This window comes from Podarcis cretensis (genome assembly GCF_951804945.1).
Source record: "Podarcis cretensis genome assembly, chromosome: 2".
NCBI lineage: Eukaryota > Metazoa > Chordata > Lepidosauria > Squamata > Lacertidae > Podarcis > Podarcis cretensis.
Window position 1 is genome coordinate 59,540,333 of NC_137171.1, and position 14,633 is coordinate 59,554,965.

Consider the following 14,633-nt stretch of genomic DNA (forward strand, 5'->3'; position numbering starts at 1 on the left):
AGGAAGGAAATAAATAACAGGCTTTTGGTAGGATTTGAGTGATTGGGCCATTTGTTAGTAGATTTCATTGCTTCCTGTATATTTACTGGGTTTGGGGTATGGTTGTGTGTGTGTGTGTGTGTGTGTATAACATTATTTATTTATTTAACAGGATTTGTGTCCCTGTTAATTGTAAATAAACCCTCTTAAGCAGTTTACAAAAAAAGACAAACTATGCATTTTGGTTGCTATTTGATTATATTTTGCATTAAGCCTTTTTAAAACAAAAAAACTGGTTTTATGTGTAACATGCCCTTCTCTCATAGTTTCATGAAAGCTGGGCTTTTTAATCAAATGCATGGATAAGGTAGGAAAGGAGACGAATATGGTATGAGAGTGAAATTAAGGGCAAGGGAAACAGAAAGGAAGTGTAGCTGTGTGACGAGGTTTGTTTCCCAAATGGCAAGAGTGAGGAGTTCTGGTCAATATCGGCTTTTCCTTGGTTAGCATTTAGCAATCTATCGGGTCTTGAAGCCTGTTTACATATGAACAGCCTGCAAACCCTAACCTTCAAGCCGAATGAATGCACATTGCTTGCTTTGGGCCCTGCCTCTTCTTCCTTTCTCCCTCTCACTCCCCCCCTTCCCTCAGCAGAAGTGGGGATGGATTTGCTGTCATTTGCATAGCAGGTGCTTGATTCTTGTTCATTCTTCGTTAAAGAACTTTTAATATGGGATAAATTGCTAGGAATTAGGTGGAGGCAGGAAATAAGCAGAGGGACTGTGCATAGGGTTCTCCCAGCCTGGAAGGGAAAGTAAAGCTAAAGACCGTACTGATCATCAACAACAGCCACAATATTCTGCACTTTCTCTTGGAGTTCAGTAAAAACAAAATAACTTTCTTCGGCCTGTCTCTAAAACCCAAGCTCGAATCTGGTTAAGCAATAATCCCAAAGAAGACAGTAATACGATTACTGTCCCACAGATCTTTGAGTCAGAAACTCTGATAGGAGAGTTTAAAATGTTAATCCCTGGCATAATCCTTTCCTTTGGCATTGTACAAGTGCTGCAGCCACAAGAGATTTTCCTATTTTTCTTCTTCTCTTGTTTTTTGAAGGGGGGAAAAGGGAGGGGGGAATCAAGCGAGGCAAAATAGGCCCATTGCTTGGAATTATAATGAATGCTTTACTTCAGTGCTTCAATTGTGTTTCGTTGCAGCTCACGATCCTGGGAGGGCTCCCCTTCATCTTGGTAGGAGAGGGGCTGACCGGGAGGGAGGGGGCACAGTGTGTGCACAGCGATGGAATTGCTGGGGGGGGGACCAGAATGCCTGTGCGTTTACAACTGCTGTAGTATCTGATTCCTTTATAACTTGGTGTTCAGGCACTATCCTACTGGAAACTAGTATCATGCCTTCTCTTTGGCAACCTCTGCAAAGTTCCACACAAGCAGAATTATTCTTCCTTGTAATTTGGCTTGCTCATTTTTACAAATTTTGGTTCTTTAGAGCACTGGTCTTTTATTTTATTGCCAGTTTCATTGCCAAAAAACAAACAAACCCCAAAAGAAAACCAAAAACTCACACACACTCCAGAATACAACATAGGCATAATGATATCTCAAATAGTTTCAATTATTATTATTTCATGTATATATCCCACCTTGAAACATAAGCAATCAAAGCAATTAAAAGGGAACATACTAAAGTACATTGACATTAAAAAGTTCTAAAATGGAATGCAAAAGACAGCATCAAACAAACAAACAAATGGCTTGGGAGTACAAAAAGAGTTTCCCACCACATCTAAAGTTGGCACTATTTCCCCAAGGAATTAGCCCACAGCTGTGGAGCCACCACCCAAAAATCCCAGTCAACTAATGTTGACACCAAGGCCATAGCTGTCAACTTACAGATTTGAAAATAAGGGACCAGCAGCCTTGAAAATAAGGGACCAGCAGCCAAAATAAGGGACCTGCAGCCTCACCTGTTCCAGACACTCCAGTCTTCCTGTCCTCCTGCAGTCTGGTCAAACTCATGCTGGGTAGCTTCGAGAACACTGTCCAACCAACTTTGTAACCAGAGGTTCAACTGAATAGAATCTGAATCACATGCACCACAAGGCCTATGCAGCCTCAAGTTAAGATGGCTTCCTGGCCTGGCTTTGCACTGCAACGTTTGCAGCAGCACTTGCAACAAAATGGCATCCGTCATTCAAAAACCTCCTCAGCTTGCATTAACTAGCCACACACAAGGCATGCAAGCTCCACCCCCCCAGTTGTTCTTAGACTTCTTATTGGGTGAGCAACACAGCCAAGCAACACAGTTGGAGCCTCCCTCCTCCCTGGCCAGCAGGGAGTGAGGGAGAGGAGCTGCTTCCTTTGAAATTTAAGGGACATCATTTAAGGGACATCCATCAATAAGGGACAGCAGCGGGACATGGCGCTGGAATAAGGGACTGTCCCTTCAAATAAGGGACACTTGACAGCTATGACCAAGGTCGTAAGGTAGTTTCTCAGCACTACCATCTGAGAATGGAGAACGTCCCTCCAGAAAGGACTGGGGCCTCCATTAACACACAGCACCTGCAAGACCTACTTAGGAAAGGTAACCTAGAGGATTCCATAGTTGAGGTCATCAAAACCTGCTAGGAGATTCAGGAAGATCACCAGGGTCCCATTCCCAGGATGACCAAGTGCTGAATGAGGATTGGAATGGATAATATAATTCTACCTGAATTGCTAGAGAAATAATAAAATAACTCTTTATCAGTCTGGTGAAGAATGAGGTATACTTTTAATGTACATGTGACCCTTTTCCCATGTGATATAGCTGTTCTAAGAGCACAACTCCCTACAGGATGCCATTATACAGTGGTACCTCAGGTTAAGAACTTAATTCGTTCCAGAGGTCCGTTCTTAACCTGAAACTGTTCTTAACCTGAGGCACCACTTTAGCTAATGGGGCCTCCTGCTGCCGCCGCACCACCGCCGCACGATTTCTGTTCTCATCCTGAAGCAAAGTTCTTAACCCAAGGTACTATTTCTGGGCTAGCGGAGTCTGTAACCTGAAGCGTCTGTAACCTGAAGCGTCTGTAACCCGAGGTACCACTGTATACAGAAAACAAAAAAGGACACTGGGGCTTTCTGTGCATGGAACTCACACAAAATCTCCTGTACACAGGCAATGAAAGCATCCCGTGTTAATCTATCCTAATCATTCTTCCCAGCAGTGAAGTGGATGTATCAGAAGCAGGTGGGCTGGACCCCAAAATGAACAGAGGCAGTGAAGACGGCCCCCTCTGAGCTTTGCAGACAAATCCTGCATTTTGAGGGGAGGCACCACCACTTTCCTTAAAGATCCCTTGAACTGCGTGCAGGAAACAGGGAAAAAGTCAGAAGGAAACTGAAATCTCTGAAATAAACCCAGAGATTTACTGAGAAACTCGATGCCTCTTCTCCTCAGTAATCCCTCATGGCAACTGGATCTTTCCCTAAAGGCCACAGAGTAAGACCAATCCCACAAAAAGTTGTACTTCCCACTTCAGCCAGGGAAATCTGCATATGGAAACTGGCTTCTGTGGTTGGTGTGAATGCAGAGGTGGAGCTGGAAATCAGGTAGTACACCTCTATCTATGCTGGTAGTGAGCCAGGCTTATGAACACACTGAATGCATTTTCTGGGGCCACTAATTCTTGAATGTAACTAATACTGAATTTGGTCCATAAGTATGATAAGTATGTGTATCAGAGAACTACTAGTTTTCCCACTTTGTGATACTATTCCTGGGCAGTGCAACTCTGAAAACCATATTACTAGATTCCAATAGCAGAGGACAAAATCTCACCCCCTATGAAGCAGTCCCAATAGTTTCTTCATGGACACAATGGCCGTTGAATTGGGGAACTGGATCCTAAGATCACACATGAAGACAGCCTGTCTCTTGTGCCAGATCTCCATCACTAGCCTAAAACTAAGATTTAGAACTATTAAGCAAGGTATTGCCATGGAGTGCAAATAGGAATGTAGGAATGTAGAGAATTATAATGGGATTTCTTTCTGAGAGGTCATAAATAGAGACAAGTCAGTCAGCTCTGATGCACTTGCTAAGCTTAAGATGTTGCATTAGCTGCAGCTGTGTAAACACCTGCTTTTTTGCCACTGCAAATAAGATAGCTCTCCCATGATCAGCCTGCCTGTGAAATAGTGGTGCTTTGAAACCCAAAACTGCATCAACTGAAAATGTGTGAACAAATATTGCTATGGTTCTGTCAGTGACTGGCTCTGTAACTAAAATGTTAAATTTGTTGATACCCTGGGAGAGAGAGAGAGAGAGAGCGAGAGAGATGGCCCTTACATTCTGCAGAGGCCAGAGGTTGGTGAAATACTTAAAGTTGCTGGACATGTCACCACAGAATTTGGCCAATTTTGCAGGACTTAAGTTTTCACTGAGTCCAATAATTTAATAATATCTCCAAATTATATCTTCAACCCTCTTTCTGGAATAAGAGCATTTCTTCAAGTTGCTGGATTTAAAAGGTGGCAGTGTTTCTTTTTAAATTCTGCACTCTGTCTCACAAGAATCCTGTGTGTATTTAGCCTGGAGACAAATCTGGGTAAACCTGGGCTTTATGTGGCAAAAAATGAGGGTCTCCCATGGCTTCTTTGTCACAGAATTTTAGGTATTACCAGGGACCTGTTGCGTTCCTCCTCCTCCTCCTCCTCCTCCTCCTCCTCCTCTTCTTATGCCACCTATCTGACTGGGTTGTTGTTGTTTAGTCGTTTAGTCATGTCCGACTCTTCGTGACCCCATGGACCAGAGCACGCCAGGCACTGTTGTCTTCCACTGCCTCCCGCAGCTTGGTCAAACTCAAGAACACTGTCCAACCATCTTGTCCTCTGTCGTCCCCTTCTTCTTGTGCACTCAGTCTTTCCCAACATCAGGGTCTTTTCCAGGGAGTCTTCTCTTCTCATGAGGTGGCCAAAGTACTGGAGCCTCAGCTTCAGGATCTGTCCTTCCAGTGAGTACTCAGGGCTGATTTCCTTAAGAATGGATAGGTTTGATCTTCTTGCAGTCCATGGGACTCTCAAGAGTCTCCCCCAGCACCATAATTCAAAAGCATCAATTCTTCGACGATCAGCCTTCTTTATGGTCCAGCTCTCACTTCCATACATCACTACTGGGAAAACCATAGCTTTAATTATGCGGACCTTTGTCGGCAAGGTGATGTCTCTGCTTTTTAAGATGCTGCCTAGGTTTGTCATCACTTTTCTCCCAAGAAGCAGGCATCTTTTAATTTTAATTAATTTTAATTTTAATGGTTACCCCATCCATTTTGGATGGATTCCTAAAAATTAAAGCACAGTAAGACATCAAACATTAAAGACTTCTCTAGCAGAGACTAATGCAATCAGACTAAGTCTAGATGGAACTGCAACAGCTAGGGCCAAGACTAGAAGAAGCTATGACACAACAGCAAGGGGTTTTTGCTCTCTTCTCTCTGGACCAGGGGTGGGGAACTGGATCCAGCCAGATGGCCATCTCTCAGAGTTACGTCAGCTGCTTCCTTCCATGCAGATCCTAGGAGCATTCTTGTTGACTTCCAAGGTCTCTTCCAACCCTATGATTCTAATATCAGAAAAACATGCCTATTAGATCTGATTGAATATTATTTGATTGATTGATGGATGGATGGATGGATTGATTGAATTTACATCCCACCATTCTTCCCAAAGGAGGAGGTTAAGGTAAATGTGAAGTGTTGTTTGCTAATACTTTCTACTGCAATTTATGATCTGCATCAAGGATTAGCATATGGTTTTCCTGTTGCGGGACACATTTCCTTTTTTCACCAACCCACCTAGCTAATATCCAGCCATAATGGTTGGCAATGTTTTGAAGAAATGCTGAATGGCAGTAGACGGCTAGATAATATTGATGACTTGTACATCAATTAGATGGGGGATTCTTCAACATCAACTTTGTTGGACTGGTCATGTTGTGCGGATGCCTCATTATTGTCTTCTAAAGCAACTACTATGGAAAGCGCAATGCTGGTGGTCAACAAAAGAGGTTTAAAGACTTTCTCAAGGCAAATCTTAAAAAATGTAGTATAAACACTGACAACTGGGAAACACTGGCCTGCCAGTGCTCCAATTGGAGAACAGCCAATTTATGTTTATGGAAGATAATCTTACTCGGCTATGAGTGATAGAAGAAGAAGAAGAAGAAGAAGAAGAAGAAGAAGAAGAAGAAGAAGATTGATGACCTGTATGTCAAGTACAGTAGATGGGGGAGGAGAGTTAAGTTTAGGAGAAGTTTGGAAGAAAATCAGTATCTTTTTCAATTGACTGTATTAAATAGTAAAACTACTGTCCTGGGCTGCAATGCTAACCCCACTTACCTAGGAGTAACTGCCATTGAATTCAATAGGACTTACTTCTAAGTAATCATAGGACTGCAGCCTTATTTTTCAGGTTTCTCTGTTGCGGAAGAGTTCATCAATATAGTCCAAAGCATCTTCATGTGATGTGACTTGAGCTGCTACCTGCTGCTTGTGAACTCCCAGTTTAGTAACTTGTCATGGGATACGTTTCCAGGCACATCCACGGCCATATCAGTGAGCATAGAAAGTTAAAAGGCACCTGTGCAACAAGGAGTATGGCCCTGTTCTGAGGATTTCTAAGTATCTGATGGCTGACATGTTTGGAATACATTCTCCTCTTTTCTTTGGGATGAAAAAGGTTGTAGCATGGCTGCATGCACCACAACATTACAAAGAAGTCTGTTCATGGCAACAGCTGAATTTCTCTTCTTACTCCTCCAGAAATTCAGTTTATTTATTTATTTTATACAATCTTTTTTTATTCAGTTTTACACTACATATTTAAATTCAAACATTAGACATAATCACCAGCATTTAGGAGTCCCTGAATCTTTACACTTCATTCTTTTAAGGTTTCCATTTTTAATCTTCTTCAACCGCATTACATATTTTCTCTATTTTTCTTAAAGCAATCCATTTTTACCTTAGTTTTTTAGTATATTACAAGCATTACTCAAATCCTGCCAAAGTTTTTAGTTGTTTCCAGTGTTCTCTTAAGTTAATTGTAAATTTCCCCCATTCCTTATTAAAGTTCCTCTCTTCCTTGTTTTTGATTTTCCCAGTCATTTTTCGCTATTTCAGTGTAGTCCATCATCTTCCTCAGCCGTTCGTCTCTGGTCAGGACCAGAAATTCTGTTTAGACCAGCTGAGTAGTATTTGAATATTTAACACCATAGTGAGCAAATCTGCCACAATTATGTTCAACTTCTTTCCTGAAAGTGTGGAAGTGATAGCATATTTATCAGTGATCTTTTAGAATAATTTCTAAAGAAACATGGAAGGGTGAATGAGTAGGATATATGCACTGTAATCAGAATGCATGGTTAATCTTGTAGTGGTTTAGGATTCTTGGGTGGTTTTTTTTTTTAAGCCCTCTTCAATTCAACATACATTTAATCCCAATTAATTCAAGAGTTTGGCTAATTCACAGCTGTTGCTGAGGACAATACTTCTAATGAGATGTGCATTACATTCCTATTAATCTAAGGCCAAAGTACGGCAAGGCAATAGAGTAGATATTGAGCTCCTTTTATATATGATATTGTTGAGTTTAGTTGTCTGGATGGCTATGAAAGAGCCTGCGATCAGGTAACTGAGTGGTCAGGGCCTTAATGCTCCTTTGCTGGGTAATAATGTCCCTTGACTGTGGTTTCCTGTAAACAGCATTGCCTTATGGGAATGGATAAAATTATGACGTTTCTTTAATGTATTTGAATTTAAAAGATGGGTGTGTGTGTGTCATTTTTTTTTAAAAAAAAAAATTCTGAAGAAATAGGTTCCTTCTTTCTCCACTGAAAATGTTTTATTCCACTGTCAGATATGATGACTGCAGCATAAGATGCACAGGGTTCTATAGCTGGGAGCTTTGGATTACAACGGAAAGATCATTTTTGACAAATCAAGAAGTGGCATTGGAAGTGATTTAATTATATGTGCCAATTAGAATAAATATTTTCTGGGTTGTATCCACTGCTAATCCTACCCAAAGTAGACCCATTGAAGTTAATGAATGTGACTCTCTTAGGTGCATTAATTTCAATGGGTCTGCTTTGGGTAGGATTAGCATTGCATACAACACTCATCATTTTTATTAACTTGTGAATGCTTGTTTTAGAAATGCAGGGGAGAGGGGGGAAATCTGAAGAAATTCTATTGTCCCACATCTCCCAGTACAGTGGTACCTCGGGTTAAGATATTAATTCGTTCTGGAGGTCCGTTCTTAACCTGAAACTGTTCTTAACCTGAAGCACCACTTTAGCTAATGGGGCCTCCTGCTGCTGCCGCGCCGCTGCAGCCACACAATTTCTGTTCTCATCCTGAAGCGAAGTTCTTAACCCGAGGTACTATTTCTGGGTTAGCGGAGTCTGTAACCTGAAGCGTCTGTAACCTGAAGCGCATGTAACCCGAGGTACCACTGTATCTAAAACAGCTTTGATACAGGTATCATCTACAAAATGATGATGATACTTACTTATTATATTCCAACATTCCCCAAACAATGGGATGTGCCAGTGGGGCTCAGTCCACCTTCATGTGGGGGTTTTTGCCACAGCTTGCCCTGTGCTCACTCCCTGTTTAGGGAAGTTTTTTATGTTTGATGGTGATAATAAATAAATAAATAAATAAATAAATAAATAAATAATAATATTTCCCCATCCGCAATGGACTGATGCTGGCACCAGCAACTCCTCACATGCTGACTAAAGGTGACTGGGAGACAGATAGCTTTGGAGAGGGAAAAGAAGTCTCTGAGAGGAAAAGGACAGGGGAGGTGTTTAAAGAAACAGACATAAAAGGTTATTACATGTAACAAAAACAACAACCTTAGGAAGACTGTAAGAAAGGAAAACTGCTGTAGGAGCAAGAAGTACAGTGGTACCTCAGGTTACATATGCTTCAGGTTACAGACTCCGCTAACCCATAAATAGTGCTTCAGGTTAAGAACTTTGCTTCAGGATGAGAACAGAAATCATGCGGTGGCGGCGTAGCAGCAGCAGGAGGCTAAAGTGGTGCTTCAAGTTAAGAATGGACCTCCGGAACGAATCAAGTACTTAACCTGAGGTACCACTGTATGTGTAAAGGAGCAGAGAGGAGAAGAATGTGGCGGCTTGGGAGGATAAAGTACCAGTTAAGTGTGGAAAGGGAAAGGGAGAAGAAATTACAGGGGATGAGTAAGAACACGTTGAGAGGCATTGGGTGAGGGGAGGTAGGGTATATATAAGATAAAAACCACTCCTTTTAGAATGTCTGGGTTGCAACTAAAATAGTGAGGCTGAGTCACTGTGGATGGGAGTCACCTAATGAGTTCTATCAGCAGAAGCCCCGAACAAGGATTTTGTGCAGGGGGGCTTCCCCTCTGCCTGCTCTGACTATCCCCAACTTGATGTGGTTGGGAGAACCCCCTGAGCAGTACAATGGGAGAGGAGAAGAGGGAATCCTGTCTGGCATGATGAAATTCTTGTGCTGATGGAACAATCAGAGCAGCTCAGTGTCAAATCCCTCCCATAATTGCCAGAACTCACTTGAGAAAAGCCAAAACTTTGGAACTCCTTGCCACAATAAAATTGCTGTGCATATGTGCTGAGGGGGAACCGGCAATTTCCAACGACAGATTAGCTGTCACTAGAGAATTATGACAGTAATTGCCAGGCGATTATGCCAGACTCCACTTCTATGTTGTGACTGCTGGGCTTCAGGAATTTTCAGCCCTCTCAAAAGTGGGTTTCTCTCCCCCATTCCATTCCTCACCCCTTTCATTCAGCACGTCAAACTGCACCATAGACAGCACATAAAATGCATGTTCAGTTTAGTGCACCATCACTTAGATGGATGGCAGTCATGATGAAATATTAACAGAGAAATTTGTCTTATTGATTTCAGGTAAGGCTGCAGACCAGGATCAGGAAAGGATGGTAATTGATTGCTTCCTTGTAACGCTGGCTGCAGTTCACTTTTTTAAAAATATAAGTTACAGGATAGACGGTTGAGAGCCTTCTTGTCCCTCAGTGTTAAAGGATGCCCAGATCTCTGCATTTGGAGAACATTTCCATACCCAACTCACTCACGAAAAGTTTGGAAAAGTCCCAATTCAGACAGCATGGATGTTTTAATCTATACTTTTTTTTTTCTTTTTTAAAAAAGTAGTTCAGCTGAACCATATGGTTTGGAGAGCAATAACCAGCAATGCACAAACAATAGGGAAATTGAGAAGGAGAGGTCAGTGGTGCCGAACGGGTGGGGCTGGGAGCCCCCCTTCCAGTCTAATGAAGCCGTTGTCTGGGGGTAATGAGGCACACGCCTCAACCCCTCTGCTTGGTGCGAGAGTCTCTTTCCCTAGGACGTGATTTGTCATACAATCCGAAACTTTGCGAGGAAGGGAGCCGCCCCCTCGAGATGGAGATGAGCCATATGTCCACTTGCTTTGCATCTGAAGGGGAGGAGGGCGGGGGGGGGGAGATGTTTTAAAGGGCACCATTTCTGGCAAAGCTTCAGGCATTCTCTCCATTATCTACTCAGATTTCATGTATACCTTATTTGCTCTAAAGCTCCTCCTTTTGTGTGTGTGTGAGAGAGAAGGGGGGATTTATTATGTTTACATCTATCGTTTATTTGATCCTAGATCTCCCCCCCCCCAATTTTCTTTCATAGACATAAGCGTGTGAATTTATGCTTAATAGTTACAGACCATGTTCTTGCCCAGCTGGAATGTCATCTACTTTATGGTTTGGCCTCACCCTAATATAATTAACACCCTACCTATCAAGCTGAACTCCCCATATTTTTGCATCTTGCCTGAGCTTTTCATAATTCAGCTTGTGTGAATAATGCGCACTGGAGCATAGCAGTGGTGCTGGGCTAAATAAACAAATCTTAGCAGTGCATTTTAGGTCTTCAAAGTGATTCACTGTCATGCCATCTGTGTATCTGATTTGGGGGGAGGGCATTAGAAAACACTCACTATCTAACTAAAGAGTGAATTAACCACATTCCTGTAACCCGGCATTGACCACTGATAGAAGCATCCATCCTGTAATTTATACAAAAATTCGAACCCCAACAGGTGTTACAATGGAAGCAGCAATTATCACTTCCACCTACCCTGATCTGTATCCTTGGCTGCATTCAGGGGGACAAATGTGACAAACAATCCTTCCATTGCCTCTAGGGTGTTTAAAAGGCTGGCTCCATTAGTCCTTGGCGAATAATAGCAAGCTGTTGTTGGTGTGTCACCCAGTCAAAGAAAGCCTTTCGCATCCTTTGTGGGGAAGGAAGAGAGAGTGATGATCTGCTTTCACCTTTCTCCATAAAGAAGTCCTGCTTCCTCAAGCACAGCTGATACCTGTTGCTGACTGCAGTCCACGGACTACCACTGATGGCTGACTTGCTTATCTCCCAAATGAAAAGACTTGGTCTTTGTAGCATCTTAAAGTTTTCACTTAAAAAGAAAGAAAGAAAAGGGCATAGGCTTTTGCAGTCTTAAAGTAATGAGATCTTAAAGTAATGTAACTTCATTGCTTCCATCAGACTTTGAAACGAAAAATACATCCATAGTTCTTATTTAGCTTTTGGGACAATTAGTTATGTTTCTGTATCAGTTCTTGTTCTGCCAACCTCACCTTCCAGATGACCACCCAAATGGATTTGTTTGAGGTCTATGAGAAAATTGCCAATTGCTGCCTGGTGGAACACTATTTCTTTATTTAAAAAGATTTTTTTTAAAAAAAATCCTATTATTTAGCCAAAATAAAGGGCTCCCCAAACAGCTTATAGATCATTATTAGCAAGTTGGTCCTTGCCCTCAGGCTTATATTCTAACAAGACACAACACAAAAGGTAGTAGACTGGGGTGGAGAGCGAAATAAGAAAACTCAGGTACAAGTTCATAGCTGCAAGTCCTTCCAGGCCCGGCTCTGCCATTAGGCAGTTTGGCAGCTGCCTCAGGTGGTGGATGTTGAGGTGCAGGACTAGACAGAGCTGTCTTGCAGCCAGTCCTGACCTCTTGGGCCTGCCCACTGCCCTCAGGTGCAGTGGAGGACGCTGTTCCCTCACCACAGTTGCAATAAGACTCAATTTCAAGTCTAGTCAGTTGCTGTAAAGAAGATGGAGGGGATGCCATCTGGTCTTTGCCTCAGGCAGCAACATGCTTTGGCCTGGCCCTTAGTCCTTTTAATAACAGACTTCTGAGGTGGAAAAGTTCAGGAAAATTGGAAGCAAAAAGCTGCTGGTGCCTCAACTGTGGCAATTGAGTGGTTCTGCATCTCTCTTTCTATTACAGTCAGATGTTATGGTTGTTGGCCGGGTGAAAGCTGATGGAGAGAAGAGCTTGGATCTCAGCAGAGCTGGCTGTGGCCCTGCATCTTCTCTTGCAGCCTGATGCAATGGCTTATATATATTTGGCACATTGCTTTGTTGCATCCCTGAGAGCGATGTTCTCTAGTTTTTTGGTTGCTGGTAATGAGCAGTTTCACAAAGGGATGTGTTGAATTTATCCATTTATTTCTTCAGAACTCCTTGCTGCTGGTTTCACATATCTAATGAAACTCCACAGAGTGTGTCATGTCTCTATAGAATTTCCCAATTGCTTCTGTGCACATGTTTGGATTTTTTTTCCTTCACAAAGTTCCCGCTCCCCCACTTGCCTATGAGAAAGCTGGCTCACCCAGTTGCTATAGTCCTCATGCAAAAGCTGCAGGAACAGTGGAGAAGCAGCAAAGCTTTCTCCCCACCATTGCAAGTCCTGAGAAGCTCCTTAAAACCACTTTTAAACTGTTGAAAGGGCAAACCCTTGCAAAGTATATTGGTTTCATCAGTGCTCTTTGCGGATGGAACTCCCGATAATGCACAAGATCTTTCTTGTGGATATAGCTATTAATGATAAATTAACATGCACCATTAAGGTAAAACAGGGAATATGCAGGAGAAATAATTTTGAGGAGATATGAAGGGTCTTTGTAGAATTTGTACAGTTATCACAGAAAGGGGTCAAACCATTGCAAGAGATGTTGAAAATTTGGGAGGCTGGATAGTTACAATGGAATGGTCTCGGTGGTGGGGTGCACATTTTTATTCTTATTTATTTATGATTATTGCTTTGTCGAAAAATATATTGCTTGCACTACGAGAGTTGTGTAAAAATGTTGCTAAGAGCAACTCTGAAACAGAAAGCTTGAGGGAGAAAAGCCCCTCCATGAAGAAGGGAAAATACAGTGGTACCTCGGGTTACAGACGCTTCAGGTTACAGACTCCGCTCACTTAGAAATAGTACCTTGGGTTAAGAACTTTGCTTCAGGAGGAGAACAGAAATTGTGCTCCGGCAGCGTGGCAGCAGGAGGAGGCCCCATTAGCTAAAGTGGTGCTTCAGGTTAAGAACAGTTTCAGGTTAAGAACAGACCTCCAGAATGAATTAAGTTCTTAACCCAAGGTACCACTGTAATTCACTTGCAGCAGGAATTCTCTAAATTGCTTCAAAGGTGGTGGTGGGTGTATTTCACTAGTGTTCGTTGTAAAAAATAGTGCAGGTAGATATGTAACATTTTGCACAAGCTATACATAAATATCCATGTCTAGAACAGATTTTTTTTTGGGGGGAGGCAATGGGGCTGGAGATGGAGAGAACATTCTGCAGCACAAGGAAAAGTCCTTTCCCTGCTGGAGCTTTAGGACTGCATTGAATACAACACATTGTTTCTAGCAAATCATTAGGTTGATTTTAGACTGAGCGCACATAACCATGACAAGTGTTTGGGAGGTGTGCATACCCAACGTGAACTGTCCACAATCACCTGTGACTTCAGATCTCACCAGTAGTCTCTGCCAGAGCCGGCCTGCCCATGAGGCTGGGTGAGGCAGCTGCCTCAGGCGTCACCCCATAAGGGGTGTCACTCACATTTGACCACCCAGCTTGCAGCCAGCGGCAGAGCTAGCCACTTGGGCACCTGGAGTGGCACACATGCCGTGCACCCGGGGGGCGTGGCGATCCACATTGGCACGGCAATTGGTGCCCAGGGGTGCAGCGTGGTGATCTGCCCACGGGGGATTTTGTCACCCCCCTCAGGGATGACACCTGGGTCAGACCACCCCCACCACCCGCCTTGATACACCCCTGCCTCTAGGGGCAGTGAGGGACTGGCAGAGAAGCTCTGCAGAATGTTTCGAGGAGCCGATGCAAAGGAAGAAGGGGCTGGGCAGGAATTTCCCCCTCTCTTCCTGCCATGTGCTGTCCACACCATTCCCAAAGCTCCACCAGAGGGTTGGGGAAATCCCATTGCATTAGTGGTAATACTTGCATACACACAACTATTTTGTTGACCGCCCGATGGTTGCAGTATGGGTCTTTCTGTTAGGGTTGCAGCATATCCAAAAGGGAAGAGCGAATCTCTGCTTTTGACAAGATGTTCCTTTAATCATATTGCTCTTTTGTCAGTATTTGTAGATACTCAAACCTAGCGCAGCAGGAACGTTCATATGCTGATACTTTGTGTGCATGGGCATTTTGAATTTTACTGCTACTACTTTAATGATGCTAGGCACTTTCAGGAGATTGCTTCATGCA